Source organism: Mustela lutreola, chromosome 1 (genome assembly GCF_030435805.1).
Source record: "Mustela lutreola isolate mMusLut2 chromosome 1, mMusLut2.pri, whole genome shotgun sequence".
Lineage (NCBI taxonomy): Eukaryota > Metazoa > Chordata > Mammalia > Carnivora > Mustelidae > Mustela > Mustela lutreola.
The window spans coordinates 48,839,762-48,864,798 of NC_081290.1; the positions used below are offsets into that span (position 1 = coordinate 48,839,762).

Here is a 25,037-nt window from a genome sequence, read left to right on the forward strand (position 1 = left end):
AATGAAAATTGCTCCCATTTGTAAGGAGTACTTTGTAAATGCCAGGCACGGAGCTGAGGACCTCACATGTGTCCAATTCTGTACTTCTTATAACATGACAAGATATAAGCCATTATTCCCATGTTATAGAAAAAGAAATGGGAACTCAAAACCATTCCCTAACTTGTTTGAGTTGAGATGAGTGGCCGAGTTACAACTCACACTTGGCTCAGTCACACACCAAAGCCTGGGTTCTTGCCCCTAAGACATAGGACAAATGATATGTCTCGGATTCTGAGAAAAAGAGAAATTTTTGTGGGAGGGGTAGAGGTAAAGAGCAAAGATCTCCTGAAGGAGAGTAGTTTAAGGACGCTCACCTTGAACAATGAATAGAATTTATTATAAGCTTTTCTTTCTTTCTTTTTTTTTTTCCAAAGTGAGACAGCAAAACACAGCAGGGAAAAATGAATTTTCCAAGGTCATGCCACAAGTCACTAGCCAAGCCTGGCCTGTCACTCCAAGTTCTGAATTCCCAGCTCACTGAATTCAGCAACTGAAGCATGGGTGGTGGGACTATGTCAAATTTGTCTGGAATAAAACACATACCCTACAATGTTTCCCCTCTCCTTCTTTCCCCACAGCGCCCCTCTCTCCCTCTGCAAACAGCCCTCTTCCCGTCCCCCCACCAATCCATAAAGCGTCCCAGGAAATGCCAGGATCTGAACACCATATTGGCCATGAGGGACTCGGTCAACTTCTTTGCCTTCTGGCTGTTCTAAACAAACAAAGGGCAGTGCACAAGTTATTAGTAAATACCAAGGCTTAGTTTATTGTATAAAACTTCAATCCAACAAATAAATGAGCCATCAAGTTTGAATTTATGTAGCATTCAGAACACATTAAAGCCATCTGACCATGACAAAGGCCTTTCCTGCTTTGAATGATGAAGCCAGCATTGCAAATACCCTTCAGATGAGACATTAAGCGAGGTCCTTTCAGTTTGTCTCTGGGGACTATCAAGGTGGAAGGTAAAGGTTCTGGCACTTTTCTAAAGAATTCTTTTGGGAAAATCCCATCTTGGCTAACATCTCCTTTCTCTTAAAATTTAAAAAAAAAAAAAAAAAAAAAAAAGGTTTGTGAGCCCATAACGGTAAGAACAATTACAGTCACTCAGCTAGGGGTCATCTAGCCGACCGCCCCAAGTTCCTTACTTACCTTGAGCGACTCCCAGGAGACATCAAGGAACACACAAACTCTCATTAAAGGATCCTGGCAGCTGATCACAGGAGGTTCCAGATGCTATTGTGGCCTGTCTCAGAGCAGTTTCTCCATCTGCAAATTGGAGACAAGCAAATGAGATGATACAAGAGCATTTTATCAATTCCAAAGCCCAGTTCAAATGAAGGTGTTATTGTTAACAATATATAAGAGAAACATTTCGGCCCCACCTTCACATTCCAGTGTAGTTTCTCTCCCTTTAGTTGTAGGCAGTGGAAAGTTTCTCATTGCAACTGGCATTCCTGCTTTTGCAGGGAGCTCCTGGGGTCTGCAGCTGCTATTAATGATTGGGGTTCAGTCGCTGGCAGGGAGCTCCATCTGGCCAAGGACAGAGCCTCTCCGGCAGCAGGCGGTGTTCAGGCAGACAGTGCCTGGAGATGTATGTAGAGAACCTAGGAGAAATTACATTTGGGTGATCTTCTTCCCATCACACCCCCAAGTCCAGCCCAAAGGAAGGTCAAAGACAGTATTAGAAGTGCCCTAAAAAGGGCACTCCAAACAGTGCCCTAAAAAGGTTGAAGTCCAATAAATCTGGGTGAGAGTGTTTGGAAAGGGAATATTCATTCAGCAAGTTGATCAGACACCCACCAAGTGCAGTCACCATGTTGGCTGCTGATGAGTAAGACACAGGACCCGCTCGCTCTCTGCAGAGAGTCAGACGTAAACAGACTTGCTCAGAAGTAGATAGGCTCTGGCTGCAAGTAGCAACCAACCAGCTGTGCCTTGCAGAGCCCAGATGCACTCCCTTCATTTCAGGGCCCTTAGGGTTAGGACTGATGGGCATATGTAAGAGTTCCACGTCTTTTTAGCGCCTCTTTCTTTCACTTCCACAGGGATCTGGGTCATTAACTTCCTCAGTCTCATGTTGGGGTGGTTGATCTCAGCAGAGACACCATAAGGTGCATCCTGTGCAAATTCTCTACTAGAAGGCATACTGGGTGAGAGGAGTGCTGACAGCAACCACGGGCTCAAAGAGGACAAAGGAGACAAAGGGATCAAGCAGAATAAATGCAGTCCTTGGTCTAGATGTCTGAACTTTTGTATAAGAGCCGGAAATAATTACAAATACCTGTGAAATTCTCATGCTAGACTCTGAATCCCACTCAGTTGTCACCACAACCCCAGGAAAGAAATGTTCACTGCCCCCCATCAGTAAATACGTTTTCCAAAATTCATAGCTAGTAAAGTCAGGATTTGGACTCAGACCTAGACAACTTCCAATCTAGACTCTGGGTTGGACTCGACACTGCCCCCGCCCAAGCCCTTGTTAAAGGCTTGATCTTTTGAAAATATGCTTTGAAGATTAACGTTCAGATGAGATGATGGGTATAAGGCACCCAAAGTAATACCTGGAACCTAGTACGTGGTGAATATATGCCAGCTACTTTGCATCCTACTGTTATTATCACGCCGTGGAGGGAGCTCAGAGACCAGAATCCAGCTCTGACAGAAGGTGCTGAAGCAGCAGGGGACGTCAGGCAAATTATCAGTGTATTCAGGGCAGGACCCAGATCGTAAAAGAAAAGACAGAACCAGGTGAGTATTGGAAGGCGGATCTTTGTGCTAAGCAACAAGGCTACAGAGTATGTGTGTCAGTTGGTCCAACAGTCCATCCATCCAACAGAATTTTTCCAAGCACATCTCATGGGCCTGGCAGTGAGGATGACGTGATGAACAAAACAAGCATAGCTCTGACCCCGTGAAGCTCATAGGTAGGGAGAATGGACCACAGTAAACAGAGAAAGAAATAAATCTGTCATGACACACTGAGGAAAGCATCATGAATGAGATGTGCAGGGAGCTCTCCTAGGGAACCCTGGAGGAGAAAACCTACTGAGAATATCAAGGAAGTTCTGTCCGAAGAGGTGAGGTGACACTTAAAACAGACGAGAAACATAAGAAGCCAGCCCAGGGAAGGAGGTAAGCAGAGCAAAGGGAGACCGGTCCTGCACAGAGCTGCCCAGTGGGTCCGCTGATAGCCAGTCTTGTTGGCACAAGAGCTCACTTTCAAGCCCTCAATTCATGAGAGAGTGTAAGGTGGTGAATGTCTCTCCCCGCATCACTGATTTGGAGACTGGGGCCCTGGGATCCTAAAGGAGCCAGGAGAAGCTAGGATATAAAAAAACGAGGACACCAGTAGGGACCCAAGCGTCGTCATCCAGATTCTCTCCAAATTCCTCCTGAGATGCCTTGAAGGAAGGTGTTGGTCTGGGGAACCTGATGGGGACAGGCCACCCAGTGAACTCTAGTCAGTCTGTTTTCCAAAGCCCCAAAAAGAGCACTACTGCTATTTACATTTCAATGTAAATCAAGCTGCCTTCAACCAGCAAGGCTGTGTAAACTTGCGTTTAATGTCAGGTTTATATTAATATTTGCATTAACAAGATTGATCGTTTACATAACAATGCATATGTACCGGCTGGGCTAGGTTTGGGTTTACACACATTTGCATAATGTTTACAGATTGATTGATTAGACAAACTGTGCATAAATCCAAGTAAACTACTCATTGTTTGTTTATTTTTTCTATTGGGGCTAGGTAGCCTATATCTTAATAAGTGGGCTAAACTGAGCCTCAGTCCTCTACTATAACCTTCACAGAAGACTTAATAGTTTATAAAAGTAATTTTCACTGAAAAAGAGAGAGATGAAATCATTGGGGCTATTTTCTCCTTTAATCTCCTGCATTGGAGTGGCTAAGGAGGACCCTAACTGTAAACTATGCTCTAACAGAGATAAAACCCGGGCCGTAGGTTTAAAAAAATAAAAATAAAATAAAATGGGATTCAAGACCCCTTCTGCCTTTGCAAGGGCAGGAAGGTTTCTTAGAGATGGTCAGGTGTGGCAGGGGCCTTGATGGGGCGCCTACACCAAGGGTCTGGAGAAGCCAGGGATGATTGCCACTTCCTTGTATACCTTGACCATCTCCATCTGGCTGAAGAATGATCTGGATACTTAGTCCCCAAGCCCAAGCAGAGGAAAGCCTAGAAGCAGATAGTAGAAGAGACTGTAAAAGAGAAAGGTACCACGCAGAAAGAAATTAAAATCCACTAATTTTTTAAATGTCTTTTTTTTATTTTTCATGGACCTTCTCATGGAAAGTTCTGTTAATCACTTCCTCCACATTTGTGGCACAGAGTCTGCTGGGATCCATGCACAGCTCTGATCTGCATTCCAGTTCACTCCCACTGCACAAGGGGCACCGTACCACTCAACTGCGCCCAACAGATCTTTGGAAATCATGGAAATAAACAAAGGCCAACCAAGTGAGAATAAGCAAAGGCTATTTATTCCAAGTTTGCTATTAACAAAGGAGTCAGCCACTGTCACTTGCATTCTGGCAGAGACACAAAGACAGGCAGAGGAGTGGGAATGTTTCATCATGGGAAGGGGAAAGGTTTCATGTATGTCCTTATTGGAGGCTGTTGGCCAAAGCTGGAGGTAGGCTAACTTAAAGCAAAGCATCCCTATGTGATGGGTTTGGCTTTCTCTGACTGGTATCTTAAGTTTAAGTGGGGACAAATATTAGAGAAGCTATCAGTTATTAACAAAGCCCAGGCTGTTTTGGGTCAGAAGCTACTGTTTAGCTTCTGGATCAGTTAGAAGCCTGACTTCCTGCAGGAATGACCCAGCAGGCTGGCTTCTGGGGCTGTGATTAGAGATAAGGGTTTGGTTTCTTGGGCAGGCGGCTGCAAGTTGTGGGTCAGAGCTCTATTTTTATATAAGGTCCAGCCACTGTCTGTATATTCAATCCCCAGATACGGGTACTTTATAAAATAAATAGTGTTTTCTGTGTGTATGTGTTTTTAACTTACAAAAGAGAGTTGTGCATAAATCTCTTGGTGTTCTTACTTTTCACATGCGATACTACATGCAATACTGTGAGTCAAGGGTATATCTGGGCTGTTGTATGTGTGCAGGACATTTCACCTATGGCTGAATATGCTCCATTGTATACATCCATTAGTATGCACCTTCCACTTTTCTATCAAGTTGCCTCGAGTATCCACCAACACTGCCAACATTGAGACCAAGAGCCTCGTATGTGGGGACACCTGGGTGGCTCAGTCGGTTAAGTGTCTGCCTTCGGCGCAGATCATGATCTCATGGTCCTGGGATCAAGCCCTGCATCAGGCTCCCTGCTCAGCAGGGAACCTGCTTCTCCCTCTCCTTCCCTCCCCCCACCCCCACTTACACTCTATCTCTATCTCTCTCTGTCAAATAAATAGGTAAAACCTTTAAAAAAAAAAAAAACATAGATCTTCATATGTGTTCACTTAGGAAACAATATGCCAGACTCCCCTGTTCCTACACTCAGTGTAGGAGAACTGAGTCATAAGACACGTGCTCCTTTGTTTCTGTATCACTGGACTCTTCTCAGATGGTTATAAAAGTTTATATCTTGTCAATGATGCGTGAGGGTTCTCCTTTTCCCACATCCTTGACAACACTTGGTGGTAATAGGCTTTTTATTTATGGAAAATGGGAGGGTGCACAGTAGTCTCTATTCCACTGATGTTTTAATCTTCGGATTATTTATTTCAGAGAGGTTGAGTCTCTCATTATATGCTTATGACACATTCAAGATTTTCCCTTCTGGGAGCTGTCTGTATTTTTTACCCATATACTACTGGTTTCCCTGTCTTTTTCTTATTGATTTACAGAAGCTCCTTGTATGTTCTAGATGTTAAACGCTTGCTGGTTTTGGAAGTTGCAGAAGTTTTCTCTCAGCCTGTCCCCTTCTTAAAGTCTAGTGAGCTTTACTGAATAAAACTTCTGAATTTTAATGCAGACAGATTCATCAATTCTTTGTGTGTTAGGGGGCCACTATAAGAAGTTCTTCCCTAGGCTAAAAGAACACAAAAATAATCTTCCCCAATTCTATCAGCTCTGTGAAAGAGGTTTTTGACCCGGAGGGCATTAACCTAAAATTCAAAGTGTCAGTAAACTTGGAATAAACTAAGTATATCTTCACCTTATGTGACAGTTGTTTTGGATATCTCAAAATTTTGCTTATGCTCATCACTATTTCAAAATTGCCACAGTTATTAGATTTACTACTGGAGCTTATAAGTTAATGCTTTCATAAAGAAGCATACATTTTATTCCACAAGTTTTTAAATGTCTGCATTTCTACAAAATTGGTTTCCTTAGTAATTCTGTCTAGTTCCCTATATGTATTTAAAAACATTCCAAGGAGTCCATCGGTTTCCTCAGATTAACAAAAGGGTCAATGTTAAGAACCCTACTTCATCAGCTTACCTTGCATATTCAGGTCTTAATCTTCATAATATAATGTGAATCTGATTCCTACCTCACACCATACGCCAACACTATAGGCAGAGCAATCCTTCTCTTCCAAGCTGATTTTTGGTGCCCACTTTATTATGAAAATTTTCCTTATATACCTAAGTCTGTTCTTGAGCTTCTGCTATCAAGCTTTGTCCAATCCAGGCTAAGATTCTGAAATATACAGTGGAAGGAAGGGTGGATGGAGTAAGAGTACTGACTCCTACTCCTACTCCATCCACTCTTCCACAAAGAGTCAGCTTTTGGAGACGTGTTTGATTTCAGCTATTTTATTATTTTATGTTCATTTTCATCATGTTTATTTTTATTATTTATGTTCATTTTCCTCTGTTTTTTAATATGAATTAAAGAAAAACATTTTTAAAATATTATTATTTAAAAATGCGTGGTTTAGGATTGTTGGTGTTCGAATGAGAAAGCCTGAGCTCTCTTCCATTCTAATACCAGTAGTTGGCCAAATTTTTTTTGTAAAGAATCAGGTAGTAAATATTTTGGGTTTGGCAAGGCTAAAGTACTCAACTCTGTCCTGGCAGCATGAAAGCAGCCATAAACGATATGGAAGCAAATAAGCATGGCTGTGTTCTAATAAAACTTTATTTATAAAAACAAGCTGGCTGGAGTTGGCCGACTAGTCACGGTTTACCAAACTCTACAATACCTGTAGTATTTCCCTCCCCACATAAGGCAGCAATGGTCTTTATTGTGAAACTCATCAAATAAATTATTATTTTTTTTATAAAGGATCCAGATCTGTGGAGTTGGGCATCAGAGGTGTTTATTTGCTATCCCAGTATTATTTATACTATGTGATATAATAAAAGGTTGTAATGGTAAATCCAGATAATAGAATATTATGTAACCATTTCAAAATGTTTATGGAAATCTTTCATGATATATGCAAATATGCATAAACTACAAAATAGGACAAAAATAATACTATAAGATATAAATTATGTTCAAAGATGCATAGAGAAAAAGCTAGAAGAAAAAATGTCAGTGACAAGATTAGGAGCACGAAATTACAGGTGGTTTTGATTTTCTTCTGAATACTGTCAGTATATTTTCTGATTTCTATAGTGAAGCTGTATTATATCTAACATAAAAAAAAATTCTCTAAGAAACTTTAATGGTTGCTATCCAAAATACAGTCTGGGTAAATTCCCTCACTGTGAGAGAGCACTGAGCAGATGACCAATAGAAAAACCTTTTTAATAATAACCTGATAATTCAGAATGTACCAACTCAAACCAAGTCAACTGTAACTTTTCCTTTATGTTGAGAAAGCAAGTAATGGACCAATATTTTAGAAAACATTGAATGTATTCATCTTGTAGACTCTCATCAGAGCAACAAAGGGTATGCTAAGAGTTTTCCAAGGATTCTCTCAATTAACCTTTCCAGCAGCCCTCAAAGACGGGTTTTGCTATCATCATCAGCCTCATCATCATCTTTATTTCCATTTCAATCCTGAAGAACATGATGTTTATCCCACCGAAATATTTTATCCAAGCTCTGTGTATCTAGCAAGTACTGGAGGTGGGATACAAATCCTGGGAGATCCGAGACCACCCGAGCACTGGAGAAAGCCAACTTTCCCCTAGCACTTCAGAAATAACTACTCAAAGAAGTTTGGTGTTTCCATCCATTGAGGTGCTGGTTTCAAGTGGATATTAATTATTCACTAAAGCAGCTTCCAGCAGGACCTCTATTTATCCAAGCTTGGTCTAGTTGTTCTCTTTATTTTCTGACCTCTGGAAGGGCTTCATTTCTTTAAAAATACCCACCAGTCAGACCTTTCAGTGGCTTGGGCAGGAAAGCTTCCCCACTTCTTTCTGGCTCCCTCCTTTGTGACCCTGGTGGTGCCGAATCACAGAGCCTCTGTCTTCCTAAGATGTATCCCAGTGGAGGCCATGGCCAGACTTTGACTTTGGATGGCTTCCGGGGGAAGGCACCTGCTATCCCTTCAGTACTGTGCCCCTCCCCCCACTTATACTTGCTCCACACTGATTTTGCTGGTGTTGCTACAACAGCCCATCTCACTCTCACCTCAGCATATTTGCATTTAATGTCCCCTTAGCCTCGAACAGCTGTCCCCCAAATCTTCTAGTGGCTGACTTCTCATCCTCAGGTTTTGGCACTAATGTTCCCACTCCAGGGGAGCCTCCATGTACCCATATCTAATATCCCTCTCCCTTCCTTGGTTCAGCATTTGCCATCTCTATCCCGTGGCTTGATGAATTATTTTCTTCATGGCACTTTACACTGTCTATACCCATCTCACTGATTTTTAAATGCTTGTTGTTTGTGTCCTCCATTGGAGTATTAGATCTATGTGGATAGAAACTCTGTTTGGTTTCTTCATTGCTACAATCCCTGTTCCTGGCACCTAGTAGGTCCTCAGTAAAGAGGGGTTGAATAAATTATCCCACTTATTCTTTCCAGCAACCCATAAGGGACATCCTGCACTATGCTTGAGGGCACTTGGGCTCAGAAAAGTTAGAATAATTTGCCCAAGTCGCACACCTAAAAACCAGAGTAGCAGGGCCACAAGAGGGTTGCACTGGGGGACATAGTGGACAACATGGCCAGGCTCTGCAGTATCAAAAGAATGGTGTGCCCCCTGGTTGCTCTGGGGAGGTATGATTGGCTTATTTTAATAATTTTGCATGCTAGTCAAGAACTGAAACCCGGTGCTCAGGGATACACCTGGTTCTTTTAATAAGGAAGGTTGTTTTTCCAGGGGACCTTATCTGCAGGAGCAGAAGGAGAAGGAGAATTGGGGGTGAGAGCATTGGAGGCCCTCGCAATTCCACCGGATGTCAAGACAGCACATAAGACTGGACCTTAACGTTAGGCTTTGTACTGCATCCATGTTACAAACTATGTTAATGATAAGAGAGAAAAGAAGAGGATTGGCAGCAAGGAGGTGAAGTAGAAGTCATCACTGATTAAGGCAGCCCCATGTTAAAGAGTTTCCGCAGGCTGCCCCTGAGTGCTGTGCACGATCCTTCCCCAAATGCTCTGCAATCTTCAGAAGATTCTTTCTTATCTCAGGATACACTGAAAAACTGACAACGCTGGTCTTTCTGGAAAGAACCTCAAGGGCAATATTTTAGGGCATTGGAGCTCATGAAGATGATGGCCATTGGCAGACCCATTCCTGGAGCCCATTCAACACTTACCCATTATGCCCATGGCTCTTGATAGTGTGATTTTAAACACCCATAAAAATCAAGCTTTATTGATGGGGAAAACATAATATCTCCTTGGAAGTGGGCCCTGTTTTGATGCAAATACAGTATACGCAATGTTCCAACTATAGATAACTTACCCGGGAGTCCTCTGGGGCTATCACAGCCTCAAACACAAACTCATTCAAAACTGCATGATCGGCGTCTACGTCGTGTCACTCCTGCCTGCATTTTCAGATGCTTGGATGGGACAAATATTAGATTCTCTTCAGGATGTGGGATGCAGAGATACGAGCAATTCTTCTCCTTTATGCCTGTGGTGCTGTTTGTTGCTGCTTCTTATCTTCATTTCTCTGAGAGTGAATTCTTTCTAGACCTGAACATCTCCACACAGAAAAGAGGAAGTGAGTGACGAGGTTGATAGTTCCCTGACCCGCTGGGCAAAACATGCAACCTTCTCATATGTGTCCCTTCCAGGGTTGTCTCCCACAAGCCTTTCCCTCCTACCTAACATGTATGTGAGTGCACACGCACGCACAGAGAGTTGTATGCTAACACAGCAGACTGCCAGGTGGTAGGTGGGTCCAGCCTACCTTTGGCCACTTGCCACCTCTCCCTTTCACTCCTGAGGGAGAGAACAGGCGTTACAACACCTTCATCTCCCGACAGCACTTCTAGAACGTTGTTCCTACCTGTGCTCTTCTGCCTCCCATTCCTACCCTCTTCCACTGGCTGATCCATAGCCTGCCTTAGGATCTCATTCCTCACAGGGATACGTACTTAAATTAGAACCTTATATTTCCCATTCTATAATCCTCCAGGTCCAGGGTCTGCCCCAGGGTGGGTCGTACAGCCTGTTTAGCTGCCCCGTGTGACCTGATCAGAGTCAGCAAGGTCGAGACCACAGCAGCAGCTAGGACGATCCCACCTATCACTTCCTCCTCCTGAGCTCTTCTCCCTCTTCAGCCCTGTCTCCTCCATCTTGGTTCAGACCAGCATGGATGCCCCATGAGCTATAACAGCAGCCCTTTAAATGACCTTGTCTCCAGGCTTGCCACCGCCAGACCTGGTCTGGTGACATGGCCCCATCCTTGCCCTTGGGCTTCTTTCCTGGGCTCTGCTCTAAACAGGGTCTGTCTCTGCCCTCCTTTCTCCGAAGCCTTCCTCAGAGTCTGCAGGCCAACGGGATGTTCCCACTAAAGCCCATGTCCCCCATTCCTTCCGTTACCCTCCTCTCCAAAACACAAATTCCAGATTGCCACCTGGATGCCCAGGACCCTGCATTCCTTCTTCATTCACTTTCCAGACCTGCTAAATGTTTCGCATCAGCAGATAAGGCACTGGGCTTTTCCATGATCTCTTTACTCTCTCATCCTCTTCTTCCCCGCTGCATCTTGCGGGCCAAGACTTGTCATCCACTGGTGTCTCCCCAGCTTCCCGGATGGGGCTTCACACAGAGCGAGCTCTTGGGGAACATGCAGGGGAGGGGAGGAAGCAGGAAGGGGCCACAAGAGCTGGATTCTCTGCCTACAGGATCGATAGCACCGAGTGTCTGAGCCACCCCAGTCCACAGACCCCAGGGATCCAAGGAGATTCTGTTCTGATCGTGTAGAGTGGGGGTGGCTGTGGGGAGAAGAGGAATGAGTAGGATAAAGAGCATATAATAAGTACCAAGAAATGTTTATATGGAGAGAAGAGTGAGAGAAATCCCTCACTAGAAGTTGCTGTAGAATCAGAAGCTTCAGACCCCACACAGGCTCTGCCTTGAAGCCATCAAAGGTGACCTAAACTAAGCTTAAACTTCTCAGCTCTGCCTTTGCAGCATAAGAGTGGCCACAGACAATGCATGACTGAGTGGAAGCAATTGTGTTCCAATAAAACTTTATGAGATCGGACAGTGGGCCAAATTTGGTCCACTGGCCATAGTTTGCCAACCCCTGATCTCAGTGATTTCAAGCATTAGCAGAACTTATCTGAAAAAAAGTCGGGGGATATAATATCCACTTTTAAACAGCTGAAGAGAGGTTATATGAAATTATCTTGAAAATTATAATGAACTTCAACACTAAGGGAGTGTACATTAGTAGTGGCAGCAGTAATGTTAATATGATAGTTAGTCCCATTAATGAAACATATTTATGGGGCACCTGAGTGGCTCAGTCATAAAGCTTCTGCCTTCGGCTCTGGTCAGAATCCCAGGGTCCTGGGATCTAGCCCTGCATTGGGCTCCTTGCTTGGCGGCAAGTCTGCTTCTCCCTCTCCCACTCCCCCTGCTTGTGTTCCTTCTCTTGCTGTATCTCTCTCTGTCAAATAAATAAACAAAATCTTTTTTTAAAAACTGAAGCACATTTGTTAAGTACCCACTGTCTACTAGGTGCATCGCATTCACTATTTTACTCAGTCCTCACAAAGCTTTTGCAAAGAAAGAAGCAGTTACTCACCAATGGACTGATGGGGAAACTGAGGCTCAGAAATTTGCTCACACATTACAGAGTGTTAGAGGCGGGACTGACTTCTAGTGAATAGCAGTTTCCAGGTCCAAAACAGTAGCCTCAAAAAAAGAAATGTTAAGTGTGTGAGGGGTGTAAATTTTAGATTAATAGATGAATAAATGTCTGCACACAGACTGTCCCCTGTTAGAGGGCAGGACCAGATAAGTGCCCCCTGGCTTTACACAATTACCCTGTGCTTGCCCTGGCATCTGGGGCTGGATGCTCTTCCCTGGAAGAGAGAAGCTTTGCCTGGGCAGGGTCCCAGATTTAAATCCTAAACAAGGCACGCCACCTATGGCAGACTCTGCCAGCGGCGGAGGGCAGTCCTTCTCTGCGAGGGATTTCCTGATCACAAGGCAGGCCTCCAGAACTTTCTGGGCCTGCCCCAAGCCAGGCCTGCCACAGCCCCGAGGGGAGGTGCGAGCAGCCGGCGCCACTTGAACACTGAGTCCCCTGCATGGAGGAGGCCAGATTTAGCAATCTGTCACACACAGCCCGCCTCATCGGGACACCAGGCTCGGAGAGGCAGGCAACGCAGGCAGGCAGAAAAGCATCTGTCGGCATGCCACGCAGACAGGGATTAGAGAGAATGGGGGAGGATAATTATGGCATTTGCTTTCCTATAAAGTGCGCGTCAGGAGGAAAGGATTAAGCTAATTGAAGAAATCTCCAGCACTTACGTCAAAGGTGGCTGCAAAGCGATTGCTTTAGCTCGCATCTCACCTGCTTCTCAGAGCCAGCTCGAGGAGCCTACCCACATCTCCACTTTGTCCCCAGCAACTCTTTGCAGAAATAGTTTGAGTTGGCGTTAGCCATTCTGCAAAAGAGAGAAGAGCTAAAAATAAGCACATATGAAGGAGGATCCCTGCCTTTTTTTTTTCTTCCAAAGCTCACATCAAGTTCCCAGAGAAAGATGGAGAGCCGACTTTCCTGAGGTTTTTACATATCTGTGGACATGAGAGAGGGGGCAGAAATGGCACTGAGTATGTGTGCCACGCAGGGACAGGTGGCGGCCTCTCTCAAACTCCATCTCCTTTCCATCTCTCTGGAACATTGGCTTGTGCTCCTAAGGGCCATGTTGCAGGCAAAGAGAAAGCCCAAACTCTGGGATGATTTATCATCAGTCTCTGCCACGCTTCACCTCAGGTCCCAAACCTCCAAACCCAGAACCAACTGGAAAGGGACAGGCTTTTGTTTTCTGTCACACAAATGCAACTTGGTCTTTGAGTTATCAGGTGACAGATTCTGGAATTTGGAAAAGGGGGAAACAGAAGTTTCCTGTTTCTGTTAGTTCAATGTATTTGACTTTAACCACCCCAAATAATAGTTGACAAGTGAACTGCTCTTTCCCGATGAGTAAAATATCACATCTGAAAAATGCAGCCAGTTGCCTAATTTTGCCCTGATGCATTCTTGGACTACCTTAAAAAATTGATGACTAGATGAATCCAGAAATGTTTGAGTGCCGAGCACTGGAAACCTGGCTCCATTCCCTGTCACTGCCTAGCTTTCTGACCTTGGGTCACTTATTTCAACTTGCTTTGGTTTCTTCATTTGTGAGATGGGGGAATAATGCTCAACGTCTTGAGTCCTTGCGAAGGTTATAGGAACTGCCTAGAGAAGATAGGAAACACTCAAGAATGGCAGCTGTCCTCATCGTCATACCTGTCAAAAAGGCATAACTATGGTTTTGTGTTCAGGTTCTCCAGAGAAAGAGGACCAATAAGATGTAAATATGTATATACATAGTAAATGTAAATATCAACATGCAAATAAGCATGTGTACATGTGGCTGTGTATAGAGAGAGGGTGGGGAGTGGCTTTTTAATAAATTGGCTCATGCAGGGGTACTTGGGTGGCTCAATCAGTTAAGCATCTGCCTTTGGCTTAGGTCCTGATCCTGGGGTCCTGGGACCAAGCCCCGGGTCCAGTTCCCCGCTCCACAAGGAGCCTGCTACTCCCTCTTCCTCTGCTGCTCCCCATCCCTGCTTGTGCATGCTCGCTTTCTCTCAAATAAATAAATAAAATCCTTAAAAAAAAAAAAGAAAGAAAAAATTTGGCTCGTACAATTGTGGGGGCTGACAAGTCCAAAATTTGCAGGGCTGGCTGTCAGGTTGGAAATTCCGGCAGGAATTAAAATTGCAGTCTTGAGTCTAAAGGAGTCTTAAGTCCAAGGGGAGGTGGGAGGCAGAATTTCTTCATCTCCGGGGACCTTGGCTTTTTCTCTTAAGGCTTGAACTGGTGGGCAGAGGCCCACCCAGATTTGGGAGGGTAATCTGCTTTACTCAAAGTCTACTGATCTGAATATCACATTTTTAACAAATGCCTTCCCAGCAGCACAGAGATTGGAATCTGACCAAACAACGAGGCACCATGGCCAAGCCAGTTCAACACATGAGACTCTCCCAGGCATGGTCTCTCTTATTCCAGGGGAAACTGTACCTGAACAGGAGGTGAGAATGGAACGAATGAACTTTAGGGTAACAACACACCAATAAAAAGCACACTAGCAACGCAAAAGCTGATGGTGAAGTTTTCCAAAGAATGACTGCAACACAACTGATGCCTACTTCGTCCCCTCGGGCCCATCCAAGTCACAAGGGAAGACGCCATGATATGATGGAAAGCACTGGATGGTTAGTGCTAGCATCCCAGGTTCTAGATCCTTCTGCCCCTTGGTAAGTATGTGGTTTACTGGCGGCTCACTGAATGTCTAAGCCTCCTCAGTTCCCAGTCATAACAAACACATCTGTCCTGCCTGCTGCAGAGGGAGAGTTGTGGGAATAAAGTGAGGCAACCATTGGCAAGGCTTTTCAAGGAAATTGCTAAGTGTCCTCATAGAAGGCCTTATCCTACAAGGAACGTCATGCTCTGATTCATACTAAAGCAAATAAAAAGCAACTCAATTGGGTCATAGGTGTGACCTGACTTGGGTATTTTGGCGACAGAATCATGAATGTTTTCAATTAAAATTGTCTCACCTTCCTGGGATCTTGAATGGCTTTTTGGATGTGAATTCGATGACCGAGTTGTCTGAACACGTATTCTTTTTCCCCTCTGTCAGTACATTTTTCACTGCATTTGATCAGGGCTCAAAGCGGCAGGTCCAACACATATTTGTTATGGATAATTCACTCATTGCAAAGATATTTCTGGAGCCCTCACCATGTGCTGCCCTGGGCCCTGGATGGACGGGGATGTGACTTTGAGTCATGAGCCCGGTCATGGCACAGGGTCAGCGCTGGAAAAATGCCAGCCATTTACTATTCGTTCACATGCAATTATGCGACCATATGTGAAAAAGAAAGACAGGATTCATGCTTTAAACTAAGGATAAGGCTGAGCCAACATGCCTTCCAACCTCTTCAGCTTTTTCAAAGCTGCCAGACCTATAGCTCTGCATCCATTCAATATCACTCGGAAGTCAGGGCACTGAAAGCCCAGAAGAGTGAAGCAATCGTTCTTTGGAAAACTTCACCATCAGAGGAAATTGTCCTGCGTTATCTCTGAGAACACTTCACACTTCATTGGGAAGCTATAAAAACAATTACCAGGTCATTAGTAAAGGTTATTGTTTTTTTTTTTAAGATCTAAAAGCATCTCTCGCAGAATGACCTTAGCCAGCATTTCAGTGAGAGACCGTTGCTGTAGTGCGAAGAGGGAGAGGTGTGGAGTGGAAACTGGGGTACCCTGCACTGGGTGCTGAAGCTTCTCTGAACCTCAGTTTACCCAACTCTGTGCTAAAGCTAGGAGTCCCTGACCCAGGGGCTGTGTGTGAGGCTGAAATAGAATAGCTTCGGGAATAACACTTACACCACCCTTGGGGACTTGGAAGGTACTCCGTGAATGAAATTCCTTCCACTCCCAGCTCCATACTGCCTGTCTGGGGGTCAGAGGCATGAATGGATAAAACAGGAAGGACAGAAAGGAACACAGGATCCATCAGGATATGCTATGTTGTGCTGTAGGAGCAATCTGAAAACCTTGCTGAAGACAACCGAGTTCATTTCTCACTCACAACCCATGCCCATCATGGGCTGACAAGGGAGCTCTACTCATCGTAACCACTCAGAAACCTGACAGAACCCTGAGAGAAGCTCCATCTTCTACATGATACCAAGTTCACGGGGTAAGGGGGAACAGAAACATGATGAATCATGGGCTCAATCTTAAAGTTTCTGTCTGGTGGGGGATATACATTCATTCCACTCACATTTCATTGACTAAAGCAAATCACGTGGCCACACCTGAGATCAACAGGGTGGGGGTGTATTATGCTGGAGGTATAAGCATCATTCAACATATAGGATCTTGGACCGAGCCACTGTCCCTCTGTTATAGAGTGAGTAGAAATCTAGCAAAAGTTGAGGCTTTGAATACAATCTATCTTGTCATAACAACACAAACTTTTAACCATAATTCCATGAAACATTCAACCTTTTGTTTAGTCAATGATACGGTTACACACCTTCAGTGTGCAAGGCACTGTTCTAGGCTCAGTGAACATGATCTGGTCCCTGCCCTTATGCAGCTTATTTTTTAGACACAAGTCAAACAACAAACAAGTAGGAAATGCATACTGCCCTTTCAAAGTGGGATAAATGCTCTAGAGGAAAAGCCCTCGGGGTGAGGCGATCTGATAAGGTTGAAAGGAGGGATTCAAGGTGTGTACCTGAGGTGTTGAATGAGTTGTATGGTATTCCCCCCTTCTGATCACCTTCTGCCATCCCCTTAAAGCATTCTGGAAGGCAACAGAAATGCCTCAAAATAATGCCAATGATAGTAGAAATGATTTCACAAACATAAGAGTTAAACCAACTCCCACCACCTCAGCTGGCTCTCCTCCTCCCATTGTGGACCTTTCCAGATACAGGGAAATGCCCTAGATTCCTGCTGTCCCAGAGCCCCATGGGGACACAGAGTGGGACAGGTTAGATAAAAACAAGGCAAGAAGAGCCTCCACCAGGTCATGATGTAAACACTGGCTAGACCTCAGTATTCCTCGGCATCAGCCTTATCTGGAATATTCCATGTATTCAGCTACACCTGTGTGTGGACATCTAGGTCACTGGCCAGGAGCAAAGACAGAACTAAGGTAGAGGTAGGTGAGCAAGGTTTTCGGATTGCTCCTCTGAGCTTTCATTCACTGAACACCTCCAATGGGCCAGGTGCTCTACAGACATCTACATCTCCTCTATTTATAACCCTCACAACATTCTCCTGAGGTAGACGCCTTTATCCCCAATTGGCAGGTAAAGAAACTAAAGCTCAGAGAAGGGAAGTAATTTGTTCTAAGTCACAAGGAGAGTGCCAAAGGCAGGATTAGAGAAACCCAGGCATGTTCTGCTCATCTTTGCTGACTCCATCTCTTAGACCTATCTCGTGTTCTCCTTCTTTCTTCACCTTAGGGGCATCCATTGGCATCCACGCTTCCTCCTGCAGGAGTTTCTCAAAATGCACAAGGTGATTGATTATTACTTATTGAGCTCCTCTTATATTCCGGAAACAATGCTAATCACTTAACATTCATTATATACTATAATATCATTTCACATTCAATGGATGATATATATATCACATCAAACCTATGAGATGGGTCATTTTGATTCCACTTTTTTTTGTTTTAGAAAACAGAGGTTCTGGGGGCACCTGGGTGGCTCAGTGGGTTAAGCCTCTGCCTTCGGCTCAGGTCATGATCTCAGGGTCCTGGGATCGAGCCCTACATCAGGCTCTCTGCTTAGCGGGGAGCCTGCTTCCCCCCACCCCTGCCTGCCTCCTCTGCCTACTTGTGATCTCTGTCTGTCAAATAAACTCTTTAAAAAAAAAAGAAAGAAAAAGAAAACAGAGGTCTGGGAGGTGTAAAACATTAAAAGCCCTTCACTGTGCCACATCGTGTCCATAAATCCAAATTTCTTTTCCGATAACCCTACAATCTGCTGTCACTCTCTCCTACAACACCCCATCAGGCAGACTTTCCACAGCTGAGCTTTTGTTCTCTCTCAGACTCATCTGAGCATCTAACAAAAGGTATAGAATCCCTCCTCCAGGAAAAAATGCTCTTAAAACATAAGTAGGAACATTTACATGCAATGATCTTATTATATTAGAAATGTATTTACAATTAACCCTTGAACTACATGAATTTGAACTGTATGGGTCCACTTATTTGCAGATTTTTCCAATAAATATAGTACAATACTGCAAATATATTTACTTTTCCTTATGATTTTCATAACATTTTCTTTTCTGTAGCTTACTTCATTATGAGAATACTGTACATAATATATGTCACATACAACTATGTGTTGATTGCCTGTTTATGTTATTGGTAAGGCTTCTGGTCAACAGTAGTTTGTGCTAAAGTTTTGAGAGGAGTCACAAGTGATACATGATTTTTGACTATTTGTGGTGTCAGTGCCTCACACTCTGCGTTGTTCAAAGTTCAACTGTACTTCACCTGTGTTCAATGTGTTTTTTTAAATCATGTTTCTAACTTTAAATTGATTATTTAAAAGTTAATTATTAATTCCAAGAAGAAAAAAATATGTAGTAACACAAAAGTCAATCCTAAACCTGCCCAAAAGTAAATTTCAATTTTGAAAATGTAATGGTGCTTACCTTGAAACAGAAATTTTAAGTGCTATACACAGTTTGACATGGTCTATGAGTGTTATCTTTGATATCTGATCAGTTTGACTTTTCCTTTGGAAAATATTCTCTGTTAAGTCACAAAAGAATCAGTACCCCCGAGGCTTTCTGCCAATGAGAAAGACTTGTGCCAAGGATCAACTTTATTCTCCAAGACAAGGTTTGAATCATGGATCCTGTTGTGGAAGGCAAGTAACAAAATATCTAATGAAGGAGGTTTAAATCCTAAGAATGTGTTTTTGCCCAAGTAATCTAAAGAAAGGGAGATCCAAGGGCACCTGGGTGGTTCAGTGGGTTAAAGCCTCTGCCTTCGGCTCAGGTGACTATCCCAGGGTCCTGGGATTGAGCCCCACAACAGGCTCTCTGCTCAGCAGGGAGCCTGCTTCCCCCTCTCTCTCTGCCTGCCTCTCTGCCTGCTTGTGATCTCTGTCTGTCAAATAAATAAATAAAATCTTAAAAAAAAAAAAAAAAAGAAAGAAAGAAAGGGAAATCCAGTGTTAACTTAGTAATTCAACAATGTCACAATTCTAGGTCAGCGTCTCTGCAATACTCTGGGCCTTCCCTTCATGGTCACAAAATGGCTGCAGTAGCTCCAAACAATAAATCCTCATAGGACATCATATTAAAAGAAATGTCAACAATTCAGAAGGGCATTGCCATTCGACAGAAGTATTACTTCAGTTTTCTTTATCTGCTCCAAGTCCCAAATAAGCAAGTTCAAATCCATGGAACAAGGACTACCCCAGATCTCTCTAACTATCTATGGCTTCCTTTACTTGAAGGGTGAATAAACAATTGTGTAAGATATTTAACAAAAGATGGGAGGCCTGGGTGGCTCAATCAGTTAGTGTCCGACTCCTGATGTCAGCTCAGGTCTCAATCTCATGGTCATGAGTTCAAACCCTACACTGGGCTACACACTGGGCAGGGAGCCTACTTCAAAAAAAAAGTTATTTAACAATAGGATTTTGTGTCAGAACAACACAAATTAAAGTACAGTTCCAGCCTTTTAAAATAAAGTCTTGGGGTACCTGGGTGGCTCAGTGGGTTAAGCCTCTGCCTTCTGCTCAGGTCATGATCCCAGGGTCCTGGGATTGAGCCCCGCATTGGGCTCTCTGCTCAGCACGGAGCCCGCTTCCCCTTCTCTCTCTGCCTGCCTCTCTGCCTACTGTGATCTCTCTCTGTCAAATAAATATTTAAAAAAAAAAATTTTTAAATAAATTAAGTCTTTTGGGGGTACCTAGGGGCTCATTTGGTTGAGCATCTAACTTGATTTCAGCTCAGGTCATGAGGCTTTGCAGTCAGCAGGGAGTCAGCTTGGGATTCCCTCTCTTTCCCCTCTCTTTGCTTCCCTCCACCATTCTCTTACAAATAAACAAAAAAAAATCAGGTCTTCTCATGTAAAACATTTGCATCATCTGGTGTATTTTTAGGATAGGCAGATATAATTTTGCCACATTAAAAACACGGGGGCTTTTCAGGGGATGTGAAAGGTGGAGGTCCTTATCATGTTCATTGATAAAAATCAAAACAAAAGATATACATAAATGTGGACATTATTTCTTTTCATTGCATTTTCCACCTTAAGCTGGGCTTAAGATGAAAAAGGCAAGTGCACACATTCATAATACGGGAAGCTCCTCTTATCGACAGGAAGTCAGGAGAATCACTAACCATGACAGGAAGATCCTTTCCATCCTACATTCGTTTGCAGTGAAACCACACATCAGAAACAGTTTTACATTTAGAAAGAACATGTTATTTTCACAAAGATAATTTACAAAGTAACACAAAAAAGATATCTAAAAGAAAATATTCATCTTCCCACCAAGAGATCATTCATGGGCCACAGGTGAAGAAGCCCTTCTTTTCCTAGTGGGACAGAATGTAAATGCTACTTTTCCTAGTGGGACAGAATATAAATGCTCCAGTGTGATCTCAGAGTCCTGCCTCTAATAACACCACCTACCTGGGACATGCTTAGAGATTGGGATGCAGCTGTTTTTCAGCCCTTTACTCATCACCTGCTCAAGGGGTAGATAAAACAGATTAGAGAGAAAGGAGAGAGAGAGAGGATCTTTTTGGAGGCACCTGGTGGTGAGGGGAAGTGTGGTCTGCAAGGTGACATGGACATGGGTCATGGATTTAAATCCCGGCTTCCCTACTTTCTACCTCTGAGACTTTTATTAGCCCAATGATTCTCTCTAAACTTCAATATTCTTACTTTACCTGAAAACATGAGAGTGATCATTCTCTTCAGTGAGACTGAGCATTTTTAAATGACTAAAATTGACACTCTGCTTATGACTTAAAGTGATCAAAGGATGTTTTATTGTCTAAGTGTGGCTAGTGAGCAAAAAAGAACAGCTTGAGTTTCTACCCACGGGCAGGGAAAGGACTCTCCTCTTCCCCAGTGAGCATATTTAATGGGAGGGTGTGAGAATGACAAAGCCAGTGTACAATTCTATCCCCATGCTTGTTCACAGTATCTGTCTCACGTACATGGAAATCCACACAAGATGTAAACTGAGTCAAGGCTACGCTCATCGGTATTCCAGCCCTCTTTAGAAGCAGTAGGATGAGGGAGAGCAATCATAGCCCCTACTCAACCTCTTGTCTTCTTCCATCATGTTCATGTGCTTTATTTGCATGTGGTTTTGCTCATTATAATGTCATTAGCATGAGGGGAGGGGTCTATTACCAGGATAACCAGGAGAGAAACTGGTCCTACTCAGGCTTAGCTAAGACCACTAACCTACACAACCCGGCTCCAGCTGCATCCTTAACTCACTTCCTTTTGGGGATTGCCAGATTGTAGAGTCTCGTGTGTTTTCACTCTATCTCTTGTAAGTCTTATCGGATATACTGAATATATTCATTTCTACATACATACACATACAATTCTTTGGCGCAAATGACTATATATGTGTGCACCATCTTATGTATACCAAATATATTTTGTATACTTATTATTTAACCTAATAATTGTTCTTCTTCCCATGAACTGGATTAAGTCTTTGAACACCAGCTATCCATGTCCCTCGTGGTACAAGGATTCTGATACATGTCTACCTTCATTTCAAAGAAACCTATTTCGGCATTTTTCCATATTCTGAATAGTACTTCACACATTTCCTACCCCTCAAGATGTTGAAGAGATTGAATCACACTTCCTACGTTTCCAGAACCCGTGGAAGTCAGAAATTGCCGGAGATTCTGTGGATTGGTAGATGACCTTAGGTTCTCGAGCTCTCCTCCAGATTCCACATCTTCTTTTGCAGCCTCTAATCTGTGCCTGGTGTGAAACTCAGTGCGCCCTCCTTGGATTCTCTCCCCATGGTCACACATCAGTTACAATGGAAAAACATTCTCCAGAGATGCACATCATGGCTCTTCTCCCACCCCCACATCCTGGGTGAACAGGGAGAGTTCTCCTGAGGTCTGTTCTGCATTTTCCTGTCTTCTCCTCTCCAGTCCCACCCTTGGTCCTTAGTTTGGAGATCTGGGTCCTCCTTGGGTGTGTGGTGAATCAAAGGTTGTGGACTACATTAGAAAGTGCAGAGATTTTTCTTGAATAGAGAGTCAAATAAAAGAGTGGGCATGTGAAAAGAAGGTGATAGAGAAAAGAAAACTAGAAACACCCTTCAGTTGAGTGCTAGAGAATATAGATCCTAAGATGGACCTATTTACTTAACACAGATAAAGTTCTTCCTATGCATAGGGGACTGTTACAGGGACTTGACAGATATGAACTGAGTTCATTTCCCTCACCCCCCCTGATAAGGAGGTCCTATTATAATCCTTCTTTTATAGATGAGGGAATGAAGGCACAAAAAAGATTTAGTGATTTTGTGAGAGCGGTTTATGAGAGCAGCAGGGTCAACACTCGAACTCAGAGCATGTCTGAGTTCATGTTTTCAGCTCTGCTCTGTACTCCTTGTGGGGCTTAATAACTGTGCTTCCTTTCATGATGACATAGACATTCAAGCCCAGTTTGGAATTAGCTCTTCATTTTGGCATGACTTTGTCCATGACATCAGCTCAAGACTGGGTCCTTTGTCCATGACATCAGCTCAAGACTGGGTCCTGTGGGTCCCAGAATATATTTGTTTTGTTTCTTTTTTTTTAAATTATTATTTTTTATTTGAGAAAGAGAGACAGAGCTAGTGAGAGAGAGAGCAGGACCCGGGAGGAGAGGGAGATGAGGGCTCCCTGCAGGGAGACAAGATGGGGCTTGATCCTAGGATCCTGGGATCCTGACCTGAGCCGAAGGCAGATGCTTAACTGACTGAACCACCCAGGTGCCCCTGTATTTGGCTTTTTTTATAAATTTTTTTTTTTTTTAAGATTTTATTTATTTATTTGACAGAGAGAAATCACAAGTAGATGGAGAGGCAGGCAGAGAGAGAGAGAGAGGGAAACAGGCTCCCTGCTGAGCAGAGAGCCCGATGCGGGACTCGATCCCAGGACCCTGAGATCATGACCTGAGCCGAAGGCAGCGGCTCAACCCACTGAGCCACCCAGGCGCCCTGTATTTGGCTTTTTAAAAAGGGATCTCAGTGGATGGCATCTTCTGATGGAGGGGAATGGACCCAGCTTCACAGCCCCCTGCCTCCTTGACAGCCTCCTCCCTCTTCCTGCCCCTCTGTGGCCTCCTTACCTCTTTCTTCCAGATTCGTCTTCTGTTACACAGCTTATATCAAGCTTCTCTCACCTATGCACGCCCAGACCCATGAGGATGGCATTGCATGCCCTCCAAAGGACAAACCTCACAGAAGCCTCTCTCCTTTAAACAATCTTAAAAGTTTGCCCTTGGGAGTGCCTGGGTGACTCAATCGGTTAAATGTCCAACTCTTTTTGTTTGTTTGTTTTTTAAGATTTTACTTATTTACTCGAGGGAGAGCATAAACAGGAGCAGAGGGAGAAGCAGACTCCCCACTGGGTAGGGAGCCCAACGTGGGACTCCATCCCAAGACCCTGAGATCACGACCTGAGCTGAAGGCAGACACTTCACCAGCTGAGCGACCCATGAACCCCAAGCACCTGACTCTTGGTTTCGGCTCAGGTCATGATCTCAGGGTTGTAAGATGGAGCCCTACATTGGACTCCGTGCTCAATGGGGAGTCAGCTCAAGATTTGGTCTCTCATTCTCCCTCTGTCCTTACCCTGCCCCTGCCCTGCTCTATCTCTTTCTCTCTAAAATAAATAAATAAATCTTTAAAAAGATAAAAAATAAAAGTTTGCCTTTGGTTAAATTCTCTCTTTTCTCAGGTTTCTGAAAAGATGTCTGACAACTCAGTTTTACTAGCATGTCATTGGCACGGTCAAAGGTGAAGGGAGACTCCCCAGAATTATAAGGAGGAAGCATTTAGAGTCGCCCTTAAGAGTTGCCAGGGAACAATGCTCCCGCCTGATTTTCCTGTGTTATCCAGCTCCCCTTCACTTTACTCTTCTGAAAAGCAGAGTCTAGAAGTTGGTGCTTCCCAGATATAATTGCTTATGGTTGAATCCCCGAGCAGACAAGGCAGAGATAGTTTTCAAAAATCCAGCCACTTTGATGTCGGTGGTGACTTGGACCCAGTGGAGAACATTCGTTCTTATTGCCAAATTGCAAAAACGCCCTCTTGAGTTTCCAAAAATACCTCCTCATTGAAGAGTTCTCTGCCCCAGAGAGGCAGGGTGATGGGTCAAAACAGCTAGTGAGTAGAAGGCAGCTGGCCTGAGTCACACGGGGGAGAAGTTGCAGATAAATTTTAAGAGCCACTGTAAACTCAGGACCATATGGTGTCCGGGGGCATTTGTGTTTTAACAGATATATCTTGGGATCTTTGAAGGAATGGTTGCACTGCCAACTCGTCAATTAATCAACCCTCCCAAGGTCTCCAGGGACTCTGTGGATTGGGCCCGGGCAACAGGGGCCTGGAGGAACTGGCTTTAATTAAAGGATTTGTGCAGTAATGGAATCCTCAAATCCTTTGAGCAATGTTGCATGAAGTGGGCCTTTCAATCCCTGTGTGCATTTTCCATGGCTGCAAAGAGGCGACAAATATCCTGACCAAGCATTTCCAGGGAGGGTGTTGTTAACCCATTTAGAAACCCCTCTGAAGGACACACGGCCCAAGCAAATGAAAAAAAAGAA

General features: G+C 43.9%; 1 long non-coding RNA gene across 2 annotated transcripts; it reads right to left on the bottom strand.

The window, feature by feature from the left end:
* Window positions 1–362: 362 nt before the first annotated feature.
* Window positions 363–12,311, bottom strand: LOC131819316 (uncharacterized). 2 transcript variants are annotated; one of them, XR_009349135.1, is made up of 5 exons: window positions 12,200–12,311; window positions 9,899–12,061; window positions 1,428–1,649; window positions 1,195–1,311; window positions 363–567 (listed from the first exon to the last, which is right to left on the bottom strand). It is a non-coding gene; the product is annotated as an uncharacterized LOC131819316 (long non-coding RNA). The 2 variants fall into 2 exon arrangements; XR_009349136.1 differs by lacking the exon at window positions 363–567 and adding an exon at window positions 782–1,076.
* Window positions 12,312–25,037: the final 12,726 nt, after the last annotated feature.